The 21,788-nt window shown below is 35.3% G+C and overlaps 1 protein-coding gene across 1 annotated transcript in view; it reads right to left on the bottom strand.

Annotated features, from left to right (window-relative positions):
• LOC122535752 (RNA binding protein fox-1 homolog 2-like) overlaps positions 1-20,965 on the bottom strand; it is a 224,918-nt gene extending 203,953 nt beyond the window's left edge. Inside the window, exon 1 of the mRNA XM_043667539.1 lies at positions 20,923-20,965. The gene's annotated coding sequence lies outside the window, so the exon portion shown is untranslated. The remainder of the gene's footprint in view (positions 1-20,922) is intronic.
• Positions 20,966-21,788: the final 823 nt, after the last annotated feature.

Genomic DNA, 21,788 nt, shown 5'->3' with positions numbered 1-21,788 from the left:
CGAGAGAGAATTGTGCCGATAGCCAGGCCAACCAAGCCTCGCCGCCACGAAATGTTCACGCACACCAGCCAGCACCACGCGCGTCCTTCGATAAAGACCGTAAAATATTCAAATGCGTCGCCAGGTAGCAGTAATTTTCTCAATGGACACTCTTAAGAGACACGTTTTTGTCCCCTCTGATTTCTCTCGGTGATCGAGAGAAATCAGAAATCAGAAGGGATGTTTAGCTAGTGGACGAAGTTTTCTCTTTTGGGATATCATTGTACAAGAGTGAGTTTTCATTAGCGTGGTTTCGAGATAATCGTAATAAATTTTGTAATTAGACTTGTAACGTGGACTTTCGTGTGTTTTGGTGCGTATTCGTATGCACTTTTCGAGAATATAATGAAAGAAAGGATAGAAAAATGATCGAGAGTACTTTAAGTAGAATTATCGAAAATTAAAATACAAGGAATGCGAAGTAAAGAATAGAAGTTTTTATTTATACCTATGTTTTACGAAGGTTTTATGAAAAATTACTAATTGGTGATACAACAGACCAGGCGACGATGAGATTCTACAGACAAAATCGAGGATAGAGAATAACATTTTCTTGATTGAAGATTTTGTCTACGAGAAAATTTATTTATTTATTGATTATATTTAAATTTATTGAGTAAAATTGAGAGTCATTATTACTGTCTTTTTTGATCGAATCACGACTTACATGAAACTGTATTTTTTCATATTATATGAAATTTCACAATTTCTGTAAATGCACGGAAATTAAAAATCCATGCTCTATTCGTAATTTTTATTTTGGACGTAGGAAGGATAAAGAAGATTACAAGATATCCTTGGAAGATAAACGATTCACTGCTGCAGCTTACTCGACTTTGTTTTCATCCTGTCTCCCCTCTTTGCGAGAGTTAAAAATATTTCCCCCCTTTCGATTACATTTTTAGAACCCTAATATATAGCGTATTTTCTTTTTACATTAAAAAAATCGCCGATTTTTATTTATCTTGGAGGAGCGTAACGTTAGATGGCTGACGACTTTATCCTCAAGAAAGATGATCTCGTGATTCTCACTTTATGATACAAGGGATGAAGAAGATTACAAGGTAATTTTGAGATTTTTTTTAAAGGACAGGCTTCCCTTTCTCAGTGATATTTTTAAACTTGTAATAAAGAGTACATCTTTTTATATTAAAAGAAAAACCGTCGAGTTTTATTTCTCTTAGAAAACGGATGTTTAGATGACGGAGAACTTCCTCTTTCTCATTATAAACTTTTTAACATTGTTCCAAGATAATCTTGAACTTAATAACGGAGGGTGAGGGATGAAGAAGACCACGAGGTAATTTCGAAAGATAAGGAATTGCTAATTCAATAACTTGGTCCCTCAATCTTTTATTCTAGTTATGAAAGTTTGAAAGACTTTCTCTTCGGTATGGTATTTTTAAAACTGCAGTAAGGCACTTTCACATTTTCGTATTAAAAAATTTTTCCTCATCATTGCACGTACTTAAAACTTATAATTAATTCATCAAGAACCAATGATTCATCATAATGTTCTGAATAGATACTTCAACCTTCTGAAATATCATGAAATTGTAGAATCTACTGAAAAAGAGTGTATCGAGATATAGGACAAAGAATAAATCGATCGAAAAGAAGTGTAAATGCAATATTAACCTAACTTAGTTAGTTTTTAACAGTACAATGTTATTTCTACCAACAAAGATAAATATTCAGATCTTCTTGTCAATCAGTATATTATAATAACGAATAAATTACTGCTGTTTTCAAAATTCAAATATATAAATTTAAATAATTTAAAATTTAAAATATATATAAATTTAAATAACTCGAACAATATCTATAAATCTATCTATCTACAAAGATGAATATTCAAACCTTTCTGTCAGTTAGTGGTGTCTACATTATAATAATCGATACGTCAACACATTGCTGCTGTTTTCAACAAATGAAACTCGGATAATTCATCGTTACCACTTCCAGAAACTTTTAAAATTCCACACTCGCGTGAATTCGTAGCCCATCTTTTTAGAGGAGCCGCGAAAAAAGTTGAACCACTCGAGAGTTGACGGTGTCTCGTACGACCGAAAAAATAATTGTACCTCGTCGCGCGGCGGCGAGCGGAAATTCTCGAGGTTCGACCAAAAGTGCACTTAGGCAAATTCGTCGAAAACGCGGCGGTGGCGACCGTCTTAATGAGCGTTGCTTTAATATGCGAGCAGATTTTACGATCGTCGCGCGTCGTCGCGATGCCTCACGGAATTTATTGCTTTAATTTTAAGATCGCGTTCGCACGAACCGTCTAACCAGCTTGGAAATTGTCAATAAACGCGGCAAATATTTCATAGCCGCCGCAGGGACAGCTCCTCTGATAAAGTCACCACCGTTATGAACCTCCGTGTTCATTATGGCCTCGTTGGCGTCTATGGTTTTTATGAAACTTACTTGGCAAACAGACTTGGCCGGATCTTTGACCGATATTGAGGCTCATTTTCGCGGAGCAAGTACAAACGGAGGATTTTCTGTTAATTGTCTTCGGTTGGCAATTCTAGGGAATTCTGCGTTTAGATGGCAACCCTTTCTGTAACACTCTGGTCCAATGATTTGGCAGCGTGTACACACGAAAGTCGTGTCGAGGAACTGAAGAAGAAAAGTTGCGACCACTCTGCAATTATCACAGTGTACTTTTTATATATCGTTGATATAACTGTGTTTAGAAATGTGCAATTAATAGGAGCTAGGAAATCATCACTGATTTATTACATTCATGAAAGTATTTACGGTAAAATAATAGGACACAGAATTGGATTTTTTGAGTTTCTCAAAAAGACTTACGATGAAGATATCGAGAAGATTCTTAGTAATATTTAAAAAAATCATTATTATTATTTAAGTCGTTTTCCTGAAACTGTAAGCTCTTCCTCGATATTTATGTATTTGCAAATAGAAATAATCCTCCAGTTTCATATACTTAATAGAAAAAAATGTTGCATTGTTTGATTTTTATGCAGTATTAATTACTTTATAAAAATTGAAGAAAATTATCTCTGAAAGATAATAATTAATAATGTAATTCTGCATTTATATTTACGTATACACAAATATATTCACGTATCAGTTAGAAATAAAAATCTATTATATTAAGAATATTTAATCTTATCAAATTATTTTGAAGAAGAAATCTACACATTGTCCATTGAATGTTAAAAAGTTTTAAAATCTTTATGAATAATCAGAATCTTGGTTTAACTTTCTTGTATGAGTCAAAATCTGGAAAAGTGCCATGGAAGTGGCCGGAAACATATCTAAATTTAGCGCTTGAGGAAGGTCAAAGACATTTTCTATTTTTTGCTGTACAAATCATTTGAAACAAAAACCCTATCAAACAATTATAAAAATTTACAGTTTCGTCCAAAACTTGAAATCAAATTTCAAAGTTGATAATCTTCATAAATATACTATCATTGAGAAAGTGTTTTAAATCATATGAAAAATATTTCTATTTAATTAAACTTCTATGAAGTTATTCTATAATACATAAAAGTTAGTTTTGATAATTATATTGCACATAATACTTCATAATAGATGTGTGTAAATTATATTTAAAATATTTGCGACGATTACGATCTCTAAGGGAAGTAAAAAACAGTTTTTGAACATAATTAGATATTATACTGTTACAAAAAAATATGACACAATCTAAAATAATACACTTCTCGTCGTAACTCTTATAACACTCATAATAAAAGGCATTTATAGAATAGGTATATCACACTGTCACATGAATCACGAAGAGCGACATAATTGCTCGCCACTAGTCAAATTATGAAGATAAATGAATAAGATATTCATAATAGACCGAGGACTATTTCCGCAATACTCTCCGTAATTATAATTCAAAAGTCGCATGCTTCGAGTCCTGTAATTTTTATCGCAAAATGTGCGATATAACAAGAAAATTACTCGTGGTCAGAGTTTTATTTGAAACATATTACACGTATCGCCTTCATATTTAAAAAATGAAAAAAAAAAAAGTTTAAGGAAGAGAAATACATTCAACAATTCTCATCTCAGCTAGTTAAAGTTTTATTTTAAAAACTGGCACATGTCACATGTCTCGATATCTTTGAAAAATAAATTACATCGTGCAACTATCTAAAAAACAAAGATAAAGAAATAAACACACGTAATTCGTCCAACAATTGTACTCATCCAAAGACAACAAAAGAAATTTTTCATTGTATCCGTACTGCCTCAACATGTTCAAAAAAAGAAGTAAATTACGGCTGAATCATGAAACCGGTTGAAAGGACGAAGAGAAAGGACAGAAACACGCGATTCATCCAATTCTCATCAACATTTGTAGAGCATAATGAGAGAAGCGAATTTGCCATTGTATCCGTATTTCTTTAAAACCCGGCCGGTGTACAAAGTGTTCAACAAGCGCTCGGAGCAGAGACGCGCTTAAAAGCACGAACGTAGCAGAAAGAGAGGAAGAAAAAGTCGAAACGCGTAGACAGCGTTTGAATTAATGAAGACAGGGGCAGGGGAGAGGCTCTTGCTTTTGAAAACGGCCACGAGATCCCCGGGGAGGGATTGCCTTTATTCGCAAAGTGAATGAACGCAGAAGGGAATTGGCTGCCTCGAAGGTCAGGGCCTTAGACGATTTCGGGACCGTTTCGGAAATAAAATCTAGCTGCAAAACGTAAGAAAAGAAACGAAAAGAAACGAAACGAAACGAAACGAAAAAAAAGAGAGCAGCCACGAGGCGAATTCCTGCCGGTCTTGCATCGCGATACTCACGCGATAATAAGAAACCTCGACTAAAATTAACCGACCGCTAATTTCGGCCGCCTCTCTTCGTTCACTGTTGCCTCTTGTAGACGCCAGTTAGAGACGCTGTAGAAATAGTGAAAGCTGCTGAATTTTGAGAACGAACGATTGTCTTTAATACCCTTGTTTCTAAATCATCAGAAACCATATGTATAATATCTAAAGGACTATGCTGCTACTATGGGATTAAAATGAATGTGTGTTGGTATATCGATTTGTTGAAGAGAGAAAGAGAAGGAGAAGTTGATGATTAGTAAAAAGACGATATACGCAAGGATTAAAAACGTAAAATAGTATACAGTTGAATCTTGGTATTGGAGAAGCACTGCAAGTGCCAAATATTAAATTTTTCTGTCTAAGATAGATATATTTATATATTTTTGTAAAAATTTTATTATATTTTATTAAATTTATTATATTTCACAAAATAAAAACAACAGTGTTGATCTCCTACGATAAATAATTTAGGAACAAGCATGATTGACATTCACAGTGTTTGCGAATTTAAAGTACGAAGTACAAGTTTCTTTTTTTATGAATTTCGTGTACATTAATAATTCAGAAAATAGAAAATTTCACGATATATTCGGGTTATTGTGTTTCAATAATTCAACAATCAAATCGAATCAAATTCTGTAAGTAATTCAAAGTATTGATTCTAACAGAGCATCTCCGTGAAGATTTGATACAAAATTGAATGGAACATCCATGGAAAATCCGCCATCCAATAGAAAAAAGTTTAAGGACGAAACGAAGCTTGGAATTTTAGAATAAATTGAAAATTCAATTATCATTTCGTAGAATTCTCACAGAATTCAAGAAGTAAAAAAAAAAAAAAAATCGACGTCCAAAATATTTTCTTTGTACTTCTCAACTGTTTCTAATTGCAAGACACATAACAGCTTGATAAAGTGGATTTTATTTTGATGTCGAACTTGAATTTTGTCCAATTGTAATTGTGTACTCGTAAAAACTATTTTTTCTACAAAAATTCAAACACTTTGCAAAGCATATTGAACATTTCGAATCGACGTGAGCTAACTCGACGTGACACGCAATGTTTCGCGAAGCAGCGTTCCCTTTTCTTTTTTTTTTTTTTTATTAATGATATCGCGATTCTATCGATTGCAGGGCCGGGCCCGCTTTTCCGTGCAGAAATATTATGTGACGCCACGTGTTTCTGCTTTTCGTCGCTATCAAGTAGCAACTGTATATTTCTCTTTTCAGTTACTGGCCAGCAGCCGTGAACGAATCTTCCCTACGCGTGTACTAACATCCGCTTCAAACGGCCTCTCGCGCGACTGTCAAAGGGATCTTAGACATCCCATTCGAAACCATTGTGCTACTAGATGCCTCCCTTTGTATACTCCGTTTTTGGAAAACAAGAAACGAGGGTTTGGAATTCGCTGAGGAGGATGATAGTAAAGAATTGTGGAGTTTCGTATTGTTTCTGCAGGAATTATTACGTGGATTATTAACAGAGTATTTTAAACATTTCCTTGTCGAAGGATGTACCATTCACTTAAAGACAATGTTAATTCTTTCTTGCCAAAAAATTTCCATTTTTCCAATTTTCAAAATGTTCCATTTTTCCAGTTTAAAATCTTTCTCAGTCGTTAAAATTATTTAACAAGCATACTGTGTTTCCATCCATTTGATTATATTTCAGATACCATAGAGAATATTATATTTTGTATACATTTTTATAATATAAAAACAAATAAAATAACGTTTTGCGTGAACTTGACAGAGAAAAATTAGCATCGAGTAGTATATTGGAAGGTATAAGGAAACGCTGAATAATAAAATTTATTCACTTGGCGTAATATATAGGTTTATCGAATAGTTCAGATTAACACCGAGGAAGATGAAGAGTAATTGGCGTGTTTCATTCGTTTCGTAACGACCGACGCAACTCATGATTCAATATCAAGCTTCATTTCCCATTTACATACCACTTATTAATGCTTACATACCGAAAGAGCTACACTTGAGCACCGATATTTCTAAAAATACGCATCAAAGAAACAGTCCCTTCCAAAGAGCTCCATCTAAGTACTTACACACACACACACACACACACACACACAAGGACTCGAATGAGAAGTCGTAATGTACGGTAACCATCGATTTCGAACGGAGGAAAAAGGAAACTCGCTAAAGTGGAGCAGGAAATCTATAATCTTCTCCCCTTTCTCTTATCGTGCATCGTGTTTCCCCGGGAATATTTCGCGACACGCGAACAAGGTTTCTCTTTTCCACTTAAAACAAAAAAAAAAAAAGAAAAAAACAGAAAAGAGAGAGGAAAATAAAAAAAATTTTTCCGCAGCGCGCAATTATACTGTTGGATGCAAGAAGGACCTCAGAATGTTCAAGTGCCCTTTCTGAATCAAATATCATTCCCACACGAGCATTCTAAACTTTATTGTTGTGCAACACATTTTGTAAGATATTCTCAAAATTTCAAGGCACTCTTCTAAAGATATATTCAAGTTCAACATTAATCAAAATTTTTTAAGTCAAGCAAGCCAATCAAAGATTGAAAGATGATCGATCTATCGTAGTAAATTAGAAGAACGAAATCTTTAGATGGCTAGTATTTTTCATTACTCTATTGTTTTAATGTGAAATGTTAATATCAAACGAGTAATGCAGTATAGAATTGATAAAATAATACCGTGTGTATTATCATTTTATGCAATGAAGGCCTCAAAGGGTTGCGATTAAAATTCATTTCGCCCTCGTTAATATATTACACCTACGCGGTTCAGGTTGTGTTTTAACGCAAATGTAAAGAGAAAATAATTTTTCTCAACGTCATAAACGCTATTGCAATAATTTCGTTGCATGTGGCTTTCAAATGTTCGGAGATGTCTTTCATAAGATTGAATTTCATCACCGGTGATCCATTTTGCATCCAACAGTGCGATTCTTTCGTCACGCGGAACAATCATTCGGTGATGGTGATCCTACGGGATCTGTTGCAAACCGAAAACAACCCCCTGGCCAGCTGGATCGAATTACAGGGCCATATCCTGGCACCGGTTCAATTTTCCAGCTAAATATACCGGTGATGTACATTTGGCGAATTGCTTGTTTCAGACGTGTATAGCGTTCACGGTGAAGTGCTATAAAAACACCGTGGAATCTCGATTGATCACAGCCGTGGAACGGGAGGAATTAGAAATCGAGTGGTTCACAGGAAAAATAAATTGATGAACTTCTGCGTGGAACCTCGATCGATGTTCTCGAAGAATGTTTAATTTCAGTTTTAATCATTTCAATCTTGCTTTCTTTCTGATTTTCGATTAAATGTGATTTATAATTTTTGTGCTCGGGAAAGTATTCGAGCATTTGTTATAGACGAACTTTTACTTTTTAGATGTGAAACATTTTGAAATTTCACTAACGCTTATGAGAGACGACTGTAATAATGTCAGTAAAATTGAAGATCATCTCAAATTGAAAGTCACTTAATACTTAAACGTATTACAAGCGTCAAAGAATGTCGTGACGTTTACGAGATACTGTAAATATGAAATATCTTGTAATATCAAAAGTTTCAAAATGTTCTTTATAACATAACGTAATAGAATGTTCATGAACAGCAATGGTACATCATAATGTTATAAACAGTTCAATTTCTCTAAATTCCTAAAATTGTAAAACCCAAGTGATAGAAATAGCGATGAAAAAGGTATTATGCAAACTCTGGGAACTTCTCGTTCATTAAAAAATGGAAATCGACAATGCAAATGAATTGAACGAAATGGTAAATGAAATGTTGGGCTAAAGTGACATGTGTAGCAAACATACTCTGAAGAACAGATAAACCATGTTGGGTCTCTCTCTCATTACGACCTATATCCATTTAATTCAGGCGGACACGACGAATAGATCGTTATGTAAAAGCATTGCATAAAGATATTAATCCCATCGAAATAATGATACCGATCGATAGAAATTCGTTGCCTTTCATAAATTATGTATAATATGTACCATGGGCTATTCTGTGATAATCGATGTAATAGTGATCGCGTAAATCACTTATGCGAGGGTAATTTAAATTTGATGAATAAATGATGGATATTTAAATATTTAGAGAAAGATAAATGTTATATTTAAATTTTCTTAATTATTGATTATAATGACATAATAGAATAAATCTCAATGAGAATAATATACAGTTGGAGAATAAGTAATTTTTTACAAACGATTGAAATACGAAATTTGTTGTATTGTTAAAAGATATTGTAGAACATAAAGAGGATACATTTTTTCAAAATTATCCCCTTCCCTTAATTATTTCATTATAACCTAGGATTATATATTATGTTGCATATTTTATCCACAAATTTGATTCCAACAAACTAATATCGTCCTCATCTTACATCGAATCGATAATGTCGCATTTGATAAGTGAATCAAATGGTAAGTGAATCTTGTGATCTTCTTCAGATTAAAAGACAAAATCATTGCATATCAAATCTAACCTACCTTTCATTTCTTAAATATTATAATATTTTCCTGTCTGTAATTCTCTGCCAAATGAAACATCTCCAAATATGAAATACAAAGTCACGTAAAGCAAGAGGCACATTTGCCCTAATTTTTATTCACTACATTCGATTTTTATTTTATTTATTATTTGATCTGAGATTTATGCAGTTGCATGACAAACACTGATTAATATAGAAATTATATAATAAAAACTTTCCAACATGTGACTCGAACTTATATCACGTTGAATGAAGATATAATTTGTTTCATACGTCGACTATAACACTATACGTATATATGTATATTAAAAGTTTGTGCAGAATGCTTTATCGATAGAAACTGCTTTATCAATTAAGCACAAGTAGCAGCGCTCCTCGCAAAGAACTAGCTTAGGACTTATTGTTGTTCATGCAAACAGATGATGGCGACACATGTCTCGCTATCTTGCGCCACCTGGTGCCTCAGTTTATCGTTTCGATTCTTCGTTAGAATTCAAACATTTCGAGAATCGAAATTAAAATATGATCATTTAGAAAACGTTCACCACGAGACAATGTAACAATGATCGCTGACAAACATCCAATTGTCTCCTGTCACCAAATCTTCCTAATCAACTATTGACGTAACTTGTCGCCAACAATTCTTTCACGAATGAAAATGTACCATTTCGATCTAATATCAGTTGTCAACGAATTAACAAAATACACACTCGTACATTTAATTATGTATTATTTGCACATTTGAGTCTGTTTAGTCTGTTATAATGTAATAACTGAACGTGTAGATAAAATGTATCGTACGAAGCATGTAATAATATGCTAATATACGAGGAATCTTCATGTCACGTTGTGGAATCTCATTGTGCTAGGCTACCATGTTCGTCGTGGTTAAGAAAAAATGAAGATTTTTGCTTTGACATACCCAAATTTCGTTGTTAAGCTGCTCCCACTCGTGGTTCAGTGATATCCTGATCCTCATGTTACGCAGTCGGATGTTTCGAACTATTTCTTCCGCGGATTTATCGAAGGAAAACGAGATGTATCCTCTTGGTGCACGCATGGCGACCAACAATGTTGCAAAACTGTTCGAAAATTATTTGCGCGCGTTTCTCAGTTTGTTCGATATCGCCACCTTGTGTTCAATTTCTGTGTTAGACCATCGCGGGTCGATAAAACAGAGTTCTGGCACGCGTAAATTCAAAAGCTTTTTCTATTACCGCAGATACGATGTATGATCTCGTCTGTGCATCGATCAAATTTTAAAAGTGAATTTTCGAACAATATTTCTGAATATTCTAACTGTTTAAATATTATCTAATATTTGAAAAGTGTTGAAAGTGAGTTGAAAGTGTCACAAGTGAATTAAAAATGCTGGAAGCGAGTTAAAAGTGAAATTGTGGAAAGCACAATCAAATTTTATCTTGCAATCCTGAGATTAAAAATTTTTAATAAATCATTAATAAATTTTTAATAAATTGTTCGTATGAAAATATTATTCTTTATAAATTCTTAATATATTATGCAGACACAAATTTTAATGTAAAAGTACTTTAAATTTATTGATGCGATAATATTAAAATTTTCCAATTTATTCTTCTCAGCAATACAAATTTTATTCTATATTTAATCTATAATATTAAAAACAGTGAAAAATTTCTAAAAATCTATACTATCATGTAGCAATTAAATTTTAAGCGAAGAAAAGACAATAACAGCCATTGTTGTCTAATTTAAAAATACCATTAGTCTCTTATTCTTTTTCTTTTATATTTCTTATTTCTCGGACAGTACTGTAAAAATATAGACATTCTTAAGAGAATTTGTTCACTGGCACAGCAGATATCTTCTCAAGGACACTATCCTCCGTTTGCTTTGAGGTCCGCAATTTATTTCCTCTGGTATTTATATTAACTTCTCTTTTATGGCGTTTGTACATCGCTTTTAGATACCAATGTCACAGAATATTTCGGTATCACACAAGTCTACTCTTAACGTGTCAGATTATATACGAAATATATTCCAAATTGATCATTTCCGGAGGATTTAAAGAACTTATTTTACTACGATCCCTGCTGTCTGTAAAATTCATATTCGTACCTTACAAAACGTTTTGTGCTTCGTCCAGGAATAGACCGTCCATCTGCAATCGTCGGCCTGTAATAAAGTCCACTCGTGTTGCGCAGGGGCGCCCGAGTTCCGCCGAGTACTTCTTATTAATTCTGACGCGGAGGAGGAAAAGCAAATACTTCCGAATTATTCATAATCCCGATGCCTTCGGGACTGGCATAATGGAAGCCCGTGGAATAAAAGGCTTTCGCTGCGGTTCTGTTGATCCCTTTTCCACCGTTGAAATACTCATCCTCCCTCATTCCTCAATCCCTTATCGTCTGAAAAGTCGCGTGAAAACGGTCGAAAATGATTTCGAGCACCACGGAACCGCCGCCATTACACCCGAGTATGCCATCGTTCCAATGAGACTCTTAGACTCTAAAAGACCATAAAATTCGTATTCAAACAATCCCGCTTTATTTTTTAATAATCGTTTCCTTTCTTCGCTGTTTTTCGCCATGAAAAATCGTCCAACAAGAGTGAAGTAATGATTAGATTAAGTTCAATACACGAAACCCACGAAACGATGCCAAATTTAGTAAAATAGAGAAGTTCACTTTGTATGATTCAATTGCTGATTCATGAAATGTTGTTTAAATGATGTTCAATTGTATGTAATTGCTCAGATTGTACAGGACGGATTCTGTGTCTATAATTGTAAGTATAATACTTAAGATTGAGGCCAACGTATAGACAGTTTAGAGAATTGTAATTAGGTTCTCCATAAATTTCAGTTACTTTCCATTGACATTGAATTTCTTAGAAGTAGCAGTCGAACTCTAAAAATTCGTCGGAGTGCATTATGCTAAATTCATAGAAATTTATAAACTGAAAGCGACAGCCTGTCGCCATTATCGTGGCCACCATAAATATGGCTTTTACCAAAAACAAATAATTTTGGACAAAGAGGTGATTAAAATGTTACATGATGGTCCATAAATTTAATTTAATCATTTCTTCTCTCATTTACGATCAATATATTGAAATGTATTTAACAATACGAGCAATACTTTCTGATACTTGTAATTAGGCTCGAGCACGTGTCTATTATATGTTATTTCATTCAAATGGAAAGCACTTGTTAAAAATTTCAGATAGAATCCACGAGGATTCGATCAATATCTTGATAAAATTCTAGTAATCGTGATCTGATCGCTTCTTTGAGTAGTGTAAGTCAGGCATAAAGCAGGAAAGTAGAAAGGGAATGAAGGAAAAAACAAGGGAACGCCGGACTTGTCGGCTGTCTACCAGATTTTTGCTAGAAGAGATCTTTAAATCTCTTTTTCTCGTTCGGTCTGACTCTCTCTCTCTCTCTTTCTTTCTCTCTCTCTGAGTCTCTTTGGTTCGCTCTTGTTCCCTCTGTTTACTGGAAAATCTCTGTGACGTTACGGAAACAGCCACGCTATTATGCGTTTCCTGGCGTTGACGTTTCGTCTCCCTTCAAGACAGCGCTAATTTCCCAGATTTAATTAGACGACGCGTGAAAGGGCCCTTAGGCTGGATTAACTTACTGCGTTGTTATATTCACTTCTTTCTTTTGATTCTTCTTTAAGAAATTTATTGGTAAAAAAATGTAGAAAGTATCATAATAAATTATAAAATATTTAATCGTTCCGGTTTGATCTCGCGAATACCGGTTCTTCGAACGTGACGAATCCGTTTTCAACGATAATTTCTTCCATTCATTTGCTCTTTTATTCTTCTTTCAGGCAAATATAAAAAAATATTAATTATTCGAGCAGAGAAAAGACGTGGTTAATTACTCCCGTTTGATCTCGCGAATATTGGTTCTTTGAACGTGATATTCTGTGTTTCTGAAGATCTTTTTTCTTTTTAATTCTCCTCCTAAGTGAACAGTTTGCTCCTTTTCGTTGGTGAAAATATTCTTCGATAGTTCTACGAGTGGGAGAGACAGGCGTGATTAATTATTCCTGTTTGATCTCGAATGTCGGTTTTTCGGACGTGATGACTCTGTTTCCAAAGATAATTTCTATCTTACCAGGAGATAATTTCTCGCTCGCAACGGAGCTTAATTAGACGATGCTTCGTTAAGCCATGCTCGAGCGTAAGCCTCGAATTAAGCTAAATTAGATAAAATACTTGCGGAATGGATCCAAATTAGAATTGAACTAATCTAAATCGGGTTATATCGGCGTTGGCTGCGATCAAACAGGGCTAATTCTAGAGTAGATAAGCCAAGTCCTCGAACCTGGACCGGGATTACCTCGATCGACTGAATCGGGAAAGCTAATTATTATTGGACTGTAGATGTCTCGACATTTTTCAGAAATCTCAGAGTGCAAAAATTTTATCAAATGTAAAAATTACTTCAATGAACTTGCCATTTATTTCTTGGCTCTGACTTTGGCATCATTACAATTGAAATTGTCTTTTGCAATATTCTTTGTTGAAACAAATTCTTGCACTCTGGGGATGTTCTCGTTCAGTTCAAATTCTTAGAATTATTTAACTTTCAAATTTTTACGTCGAGGTGTATCTAAATTATTGTTGAAGAATCCTTAATCGAAAATAACAGAAAACATATTGTTCCTTTCAACAATCTACATCGTATTATAATTAATTTCTGCACTTGATAATTTGTCTCTTTATGAACTATCATTTGCATTATTTGGTGGTAAATTCATTATCAAAATCGAGGGATCGGAAAGATTGCACGACGAAATTTAGAGTTGAATCGAAGTGTTTGATAACGGCGGGAGAAGGAAAAAAAAAAAGAAAAATGGTGAGCAGGTGGGGATGAAAAGAGAAACCGATGGGAAATGTGGGAAAAGTGTTCGTCGAGGGTCTCTAGCGACGCGGCAGATTAATAACGAGGATGTTTTAATAATCTCGACGGACGCGTGCCGAACCGGAAACCGCAGGAGCAATCTAATCTGCGGATTGGAGAAATTCCAGCGCACCTGCTCGCACGTGTTTAGCTAAAAAATTCAATCAGCTACCGGGCTCTGTTCGACGCGTGATCTGTTCCGTTTCGTTTGATTCTTCTAATTGTAAATGGAAGGGAGATCGCGAGATCGATGGTCGAGAATTTGGTATTTATGTCATTGTTGATAAAAAAAGAAAAAAAAAAATCGAAGATGAATGAACGATGAAATTTATTGTTTATTGTGTTTTAGAAAAAACAAGCTCGTTAAGAGCTTATGACAATTTATAACTGGACTACGGACTTTCACGCAATTTTATATTTTTATAAAAGTAAAATTAGAGAACAATTTATTTCATTTTTTGAATATTATATACCGGTCGGTATAAAATTGAATATTTTATGTAATTTCCTATGAAGATTTCATTCTGTAAATTTTTGTACTCTTTCATTTTGTACGCTCAAATTTCCATACTAAAAATATTAAAAATTAAAATTTTCTATATAGAAGTATACTCGTATATTTTCTATATTAGAAAATACATGAATAAGCTAAAAAATTCAATTTATACTACGTTCTTTCTCTTTTCTGAAGAAAAGACAGAAAGGTAGCGTCATTAGTATACATAATCTCATACTTCAATATTTTATGCTCGAAGCTTTTCTAAACTTCCTCTCTGTTCACAAAACGACAGCAAGTTTCGGATATAAACAATTTAGAAATCATAGCGGAGTGAAATTACTCCTCGTAAAAGAATGAATCCTTTTTCAATCCTCTATCTCGTCGTTTTCCGATGATCACCGACAACGATTGAAGAGCGATTTGCGAATTTTCCGAATTTATTCTGACGAGTGTACTGTGTTGGGGCTCGTTTGCCAAAAAGAGGAAAATAGAGAGAGAGAGAGAGAGAGAGAGAGAAAATCAGGGATTGTAAAGTGGAAGTTTTATGAAATATCGTGGATTTCGAGAGGTCGGCCGAGGTCGTAAGAGATGAAATTTTGTGCTCAGGATTGAAATGTTTCCCGGTGTTGCGCAGGGGTGGCGCATCGCGCCACCGTTTTATAGATCCTGTAATGTGGGAAAATTGCAAACGGGTAGAATCACTGCTTCTCTGAGATCGAAATAATATTCTCACGGGGAAACGGGGAATCCTCTGAAACAAGGGAACGTTTGCCAAGGAATTCCTTCTATATTGCTCGAGAGAAATTCATCTTTTCCAGGGGGATGAAACAACACTACGCGTCGGGTTATTGTATTGTTACAGCACGGGGTGTTTACTTTCAAAGTGGTTGCTATTCACGAGTGTATTTATCGGATGTTCAAACGGTTTATTGTCTGGAGGAAGGGATATACGATTAATAATTGTCAATTCTCCTTTTTGGGCTCCTCTGCTGGGTTGCTAGAGCGTCGCGTATTAATAGTCGATTTCACAAACGTGTGCAAGCATTCTAAATTTGATTACTAGATATATTAATTAATTTATCAGTCTGTCCGCGTACAAAATATCCATCGATTTCGCAAAATCAAAAGATTGTAAAATTCTTCCGTAAAATGTTATTAAACAATATTTGCCAGAATGTGGCATTGAAGCTAGTCAGATACAACACGTTCGACACATTGTCAACGTTCTTTTATATCAAACTGATAAATCGAAACACAATTTTTACAAAATCAACTAGTCACTTGCCACATCGATACAAGTTTTTAAAAAAACTTCTAAAATCCGACGTTTGAATGAAAAAATTTCGATTTACTTAGGATGATATTAGATTTACTTATCTTACAACTTCTCCGTATACGCATTATCGAATCTTGCCAATATAATCGCGATAGTCATTCGTCAAATATAACATGCGTATAAAATATCATTTACGGTGAACGTTCGAGTATTTTCGCCAGCTTTTTTCACCGTGTACAGGGAACTGGTGTAGCTAATGAAGCGCAGGTGACAGAAATTGCGAGGCAAGATAGTAGCCGGAAGGATCGACCGGTAGAAAACTGCAAGTCCCTGTCTCGTGCCCGTCGACGACGTAATTAACGAGCGTCACGCCGAAATTACGCTTCAGCCCCGACAAACGAGCCGTGCACTCTCCGAGGGATGAAACGGTCTACCGTGCTAATTTACCCGAGGCTCGTCGAACATATCATCGGTGGCCTTTGTGACGTTCATCCCTCAGAGAAGAAGCAGCGAAGACGATGATGGAGTTCCTCTTTAAATAGACGTTCCTTCCGGGACGCGACGGGAAGATCGGCCGTGCTCTCCTGGCAATTATTTTCTTACCGGGGGCCGCTTCTGGCAAGCAAACCTTAATTATAAGCCGCCAGGGCCACTCGTAATTATGTGACGACGACGTGAACTCGCACGCGAGACTGTCCGACGAGTTCTCTCCTTCATTTGGCTAAGAACTCATTTTGAAATGAATTTAACGTGAATCTATGAACTGGCTCGAAGTGCTTGAACAAGTTTTACAGGCACGCTGATTTCGATAAAATTTCGAAACATTCTACGTGGAATATTCTACGTAGAAATTTTGATCGAAAGAGCGCGGAGTTTTTTTTTTCGCGTAATTTTGGAAAATTTGGTGGTGAAAATATGCTGGTAGCCCGTGTAAAAATATTTCATCACGAATGTTCGACGGATGAAATTCTTTAGCTTCTTGCTTTTTATTTTCTTCGTAAAAGTATAACTGTCGAGTGAAGTTTAAATGGACAGTTCTTTTATTTCATTTGAATAGCATAAGGAGCGCATGTTTTGAATACTTTATGTATTTTCTATACGTGATGTGCACTGTTTGTGCCGTTCCACGTTTTACGGGAAACAATTAAGGGCATGGAATTTAATTAGGAAATTATTTCACCTACTAATTATTGCAGGAATATTATATTATACTTGCGCCATATTAATTATGATATATTATTACCTCAACAATTCAATCAATTAATTCAACTTTATCGAAACTATTGCGATTCCTGGTGATTTTAATGATACCAGTGACAACAGAATGATAACAGTATAGAATAATTAACTATTTTGATAATCTCGACGAAGTTTATACTTCCATTAAAATGCACCGTCCTTACTAATTTCTGTATACGGTTTCAAATTTTTACCAATATAGTCTAGATAATCTCACAGCGACGCTGATGAAATTTCAAAATATTCCGCATGGTACACAAGGCTCTTGCAAACGTCCGAGTATTTTCACGAACAAGTGTAACTCAATCACGAGAAGAAGAGATTCTCTTTTGTGGGCTTTCGAAGTTATCGCCAAAGTAATTGAAGCAGTTAAGAATTCTACGAGCAACTGCGCAATTGGATTTCGCTTTGTATCCTCAATCGGGTCGGTCTTCACTGTTTCTTGATCCTTTTGGACAGTTCCGAAGCGCGTGCTTGTTACATAGTAGTATTACATTATGTTAGAATTTAATTTCTTGAATTTACAATCGAGAAAATTTCATGAATTTAATCGTGGAAGATTATCACGATAAATCATGTGGTGAAATGAATAAATCGTCCGTCTCTCGTTTGTTTCATTTTCCAATTATTTGCATCAAAGAAGTCTCGTGAATATTACAGTTGGAAATCTGGACTTGTTATGTAAGAGAAGCGCGACTATATTCATTTCTCGTAGATTTCTCTGAAAATTTCTACGGCTTCTCGACAGCTAGCACTTTAACGCACAGCCGAGACTCGATAACTCGAATTTCAAAGGAAATGAAAAATCCTCGAGTTACCCGTTGAAGCTTTGTGCGACGTAGAGTAAACCTGTTCCAAGTTCTCGCGTAGAATTCACTTTATTCCATAATCTATACAACGAAACTTTCGCGGAAGATTATTAAAGTTCATAAGTTTCGGAGAGTTTGTAGCTCCTTTCAAAAATGACTAACAAGTCTACGATTTATCATAGTTCCGCGTCGAGCCGATCGATACTTAACTTAACGTTCGAGATATTAAATAAAATGGCCAACGCCGTTATTGGCTGATAATTTATTTTATTTAATTCGCTCATTTCCACAATCGGGGATGAATGGAAGCCAAGGCAATAATTATCGCGGCGAGTAAAATTCAAAAAGAGTCAAAGACGACGAGGATAGTCCCTCCTCCTGCTTCGCTGTCGGCGATTTAATTCGAAGGGAACGGGTGCCAGAGGAGATCGGCGAGCAAATGAATAGATTTCAATTTCGTTTCATTTTCTCGAACGGCGGGAAAAATCTTCTTAACGATGATTCGCCGGCAAATACCTAGCAGAGACTTCCTTTTTTCTTTTTTTTTTGGCACGAGCGAACTGTGATTTCCTTTTTCTCGCAGAATATAAGAGAGAGAGAGAGAGAGAGAGAGAGAGTTCTCTCTCGTGTTTCTCTCGGGTTTGAGGTCAGCCATGGAGCGCCATTTTTCCGCGACAGAGCGACGGACGTAAGAGGATTAAGCCAGTTTTCTTGCTGGCGGATTTGCCGCGTTTCACAGATGCTGCTGTTCGCCATTTTCACTCTGCGGCCCTTGGTCATTTCGCAAGGAATGACTCTTCCTGCGTAATTAATGGCGGAATTTAACGTAACCTTTGTTACCTGTCGCCAATCACTTTCCAATCTTTCACGATAATTAAAACTAGTCGTTTCTTTGCTCTTTCGTTAGGTTAATTTCTAGCGTGAAAGTTGGTGGTGACGAGTCACCAGTAGAATGTAATTAAACAGTATGTCATTTAATAACGCGTTAACAATTTTCGATACGTTTGATTGTTCGTCAAAATGATCTTTATGAAACTATTATTGATCCCCTTTGTTCTGTTACTGAATTGCTGAAATTCATTAATAAAAATTACTGAAAATTACCTATTAAAAATACAGAGTCTATGTTTTTATTTAATCCTTCTTTTTTTATTAATCCTTGAGCCAAATACAAACTTTCACCTAAGTAGTCAATTTTAAAGTTACGCACTTACCTACTTAAAGATACGGATTAAAAATACAAACAGAAATTTCATGCCTGAAAAATAATTTCCCACCAGGTTACTATCTTTTAAATTTCACTTCATCACCGGACTAATTGATTAAAAAATTGTCATATCATTAAACCGTAATCGCAGATCTTTACGCACGAAACTCAATATACGAAACTTATTCCAGCGCTCTGAATCGAAAAACGAATCAGCCGCGTACAAAGATCCACGAACGAACGAACGAACGAACGAGCAGCGAAAGAGTTCTTCATCCGAACGAAAATTACATCAGTCCGGCTCATAGTTTGCTGTTATTATTACCGTTGTAGCCTTGGCGCACTCGCGAATTAAAAAACTTTCTGCGTGATTAATTCGGAGAGGCAACCACGAACGCGATCGCCTATTGAAAACGCGTTCGTCTATCGGGGGAATCGAGATTAAAAACGTGTGCTCCTCTGGTATTAATCATTCTTTTGGACAACGGTTTCTCGCGGGTTCTGTGTCAAAGACGCCGGCCGCCTTTTGTTCCACCACGGGCCAAAAGGGATTAGATTAATATTATAGGCGGCTCGCGGAAGCTCGATATTTAACCCGACGGTGGGCGAGCCTGATTCTTTGAGCTCGTTTTCCGGATCGAGGCGGCGGATTAATCCGCCTGGCGGAGATTAAAAATTACGGAAGCGCAGCTTCAGTTTTCACCGAGACACTTCGAATCAGAGGCTATCGCCTCTCTGAAGATAAATTCCAATCAATTAGAAATTTCTAAGCTCTTGAAAATTTTGATTGAAAGTTTCGAGAGTGGTTACAATTAATAATTATTGAAATGTCTTGGAAGTCTTGAAAGTCCGGAAGATCTTGATCATTCTTGATCTTCTCGGAAGTCTCAAGAGCTATAATTAATAATTCTTAGATACGTAGGTGGGATGAGCAAATTCTGGAAAAGGCCTAAGAACATTCTCCAGTGCCCAACAATTGTTACCAGATGTCCCAAGTACCATGCACTGTAGAGGAAGTTAGGCCTGGTACTTGGGAATGTTTATGGCATGCCTAGCATTTAAGATATTAACGGTATGGATGCGTTTGTGTGTATGAATGACGAATTTTGTGCAGATGAGGAAGAAGGCAGCGAGTTTCGAGTAGTCAGAGAGAACAGAGTTGCGAGTCTAGCGATGTTAGCGAGTAAATATTAAGAGAGAACAGTGTAAAATCATTTTAAATCATCATTGAACAAAATTTCTTATTTTTTAACTTTGAATAAACAACCATCTTTTATCAAAATTTCTACAAATTGGGGCCTCGAGCCGGGATTTCTACGCATATCTGAAAGACTGACTTGAAAGTTTTTCCCTCGATCGTTTCAAATATCTTGAAAATCATCGAAAGTTGCGATTGTAATAGCATGATGAGTATTTCGTAGCTCGAATTTTTTCGAATCAGAAAGCTTGTGAAATTCGAAGCGATTCGAAGTATCTCAAGTCCACATCGCTATCTGCGGAATGAAAATCTTCTTCCACTTCTAATCTAGACCGACGAATTTCCGTGAATTTCCGTGGAGAATATTTTCACCAGGTATAAGTGTATAAGTATAGGTTACGAGGATAGAGTTGATTAAAGATTATGACGTAGATAGGTACTCACAATGTGGGGTATGCGGTGTGGCGTCTTGGCGTGGTAGCTCAACCTAGAATGATGAAAAATAGTTTCATTAACTTGATGTTTCGTATTTATTGTTTTATTTTTTGAGTCTTTTTTTCTTTCTCATCGATCTTAGTGTTTGAAATAAATTGAAATGGAAAATATCTGGGAAATTATGCAGTCCGCGGTCTGGATATATCGTTACTGGACAATATTATTGACAAAAGTGTTGTATGACTTTTATAATATTCTCATACTAAATATAACTGATATGAGAAATATGAGAATACTTTTATAATACTAAAACATAACTACGAAATTACAATTTGTGGACTGCGAGTATAAAAAATGTTATACTTCTATTTGACGGATTACGTTTATCAAAAAATCATTCTCACAATCCTTCCTCGATTATGTTCATGAAAGAGCTAGTCTATTTCGTAGCTTCTGTTAGATTCCGTGTAATGGAGTCAACACTCTTACAATTTAGAAGAGTTTATTCCCTTACAGTCGTGTATGAAATAGAATGATATAGAATGATTTACAATGTTTAATGCTCTTGAATATGACGTAGAATGATTTCGAATGTTTGATGCTTTTAATGATATAGAATGTCTCTATAATGATTTAGAATGTTTTATGCTCTTAATGATATAGAATGTCTTTATAATGATTTAAAATGTTTTATACTCTTAATGATATAGAATGTCTCTATAATGATTTCGAATGTTTGATGCTTTTAGTGATATAGAATGTCTCTATAATGATTTAGAATGTTTTATGCTCTTAATGATATAGAATGTCTCTATAATGATTTCGAATGTTTTATGCTTTTAGTGATATAGAATGTCTCTATAATGATTTAGAAT

The sequence above is a fragment of the Frieseomelitta varia genome, unplaced genomic scaffold (genome assembly GCF_011392965.1).
Source record: "Frieseomelitta varia isolate USP_RPSP 00005682 unplaced genomic scaffold, Fvar_1.2 scaffold_762, whole genome shotgun sequence".
Taxonomy (NCBI): Eukaryota; Metazoa; Arthropoda; class Insecta; order Hymenoptera; family Apidae; genus Frieseomelitta; species Frieseomelitta varia.
Note: the sequence above shows the minus strand (reverse complement) of the source record. Positions and strands in the feature narration are given on the sequence as shown.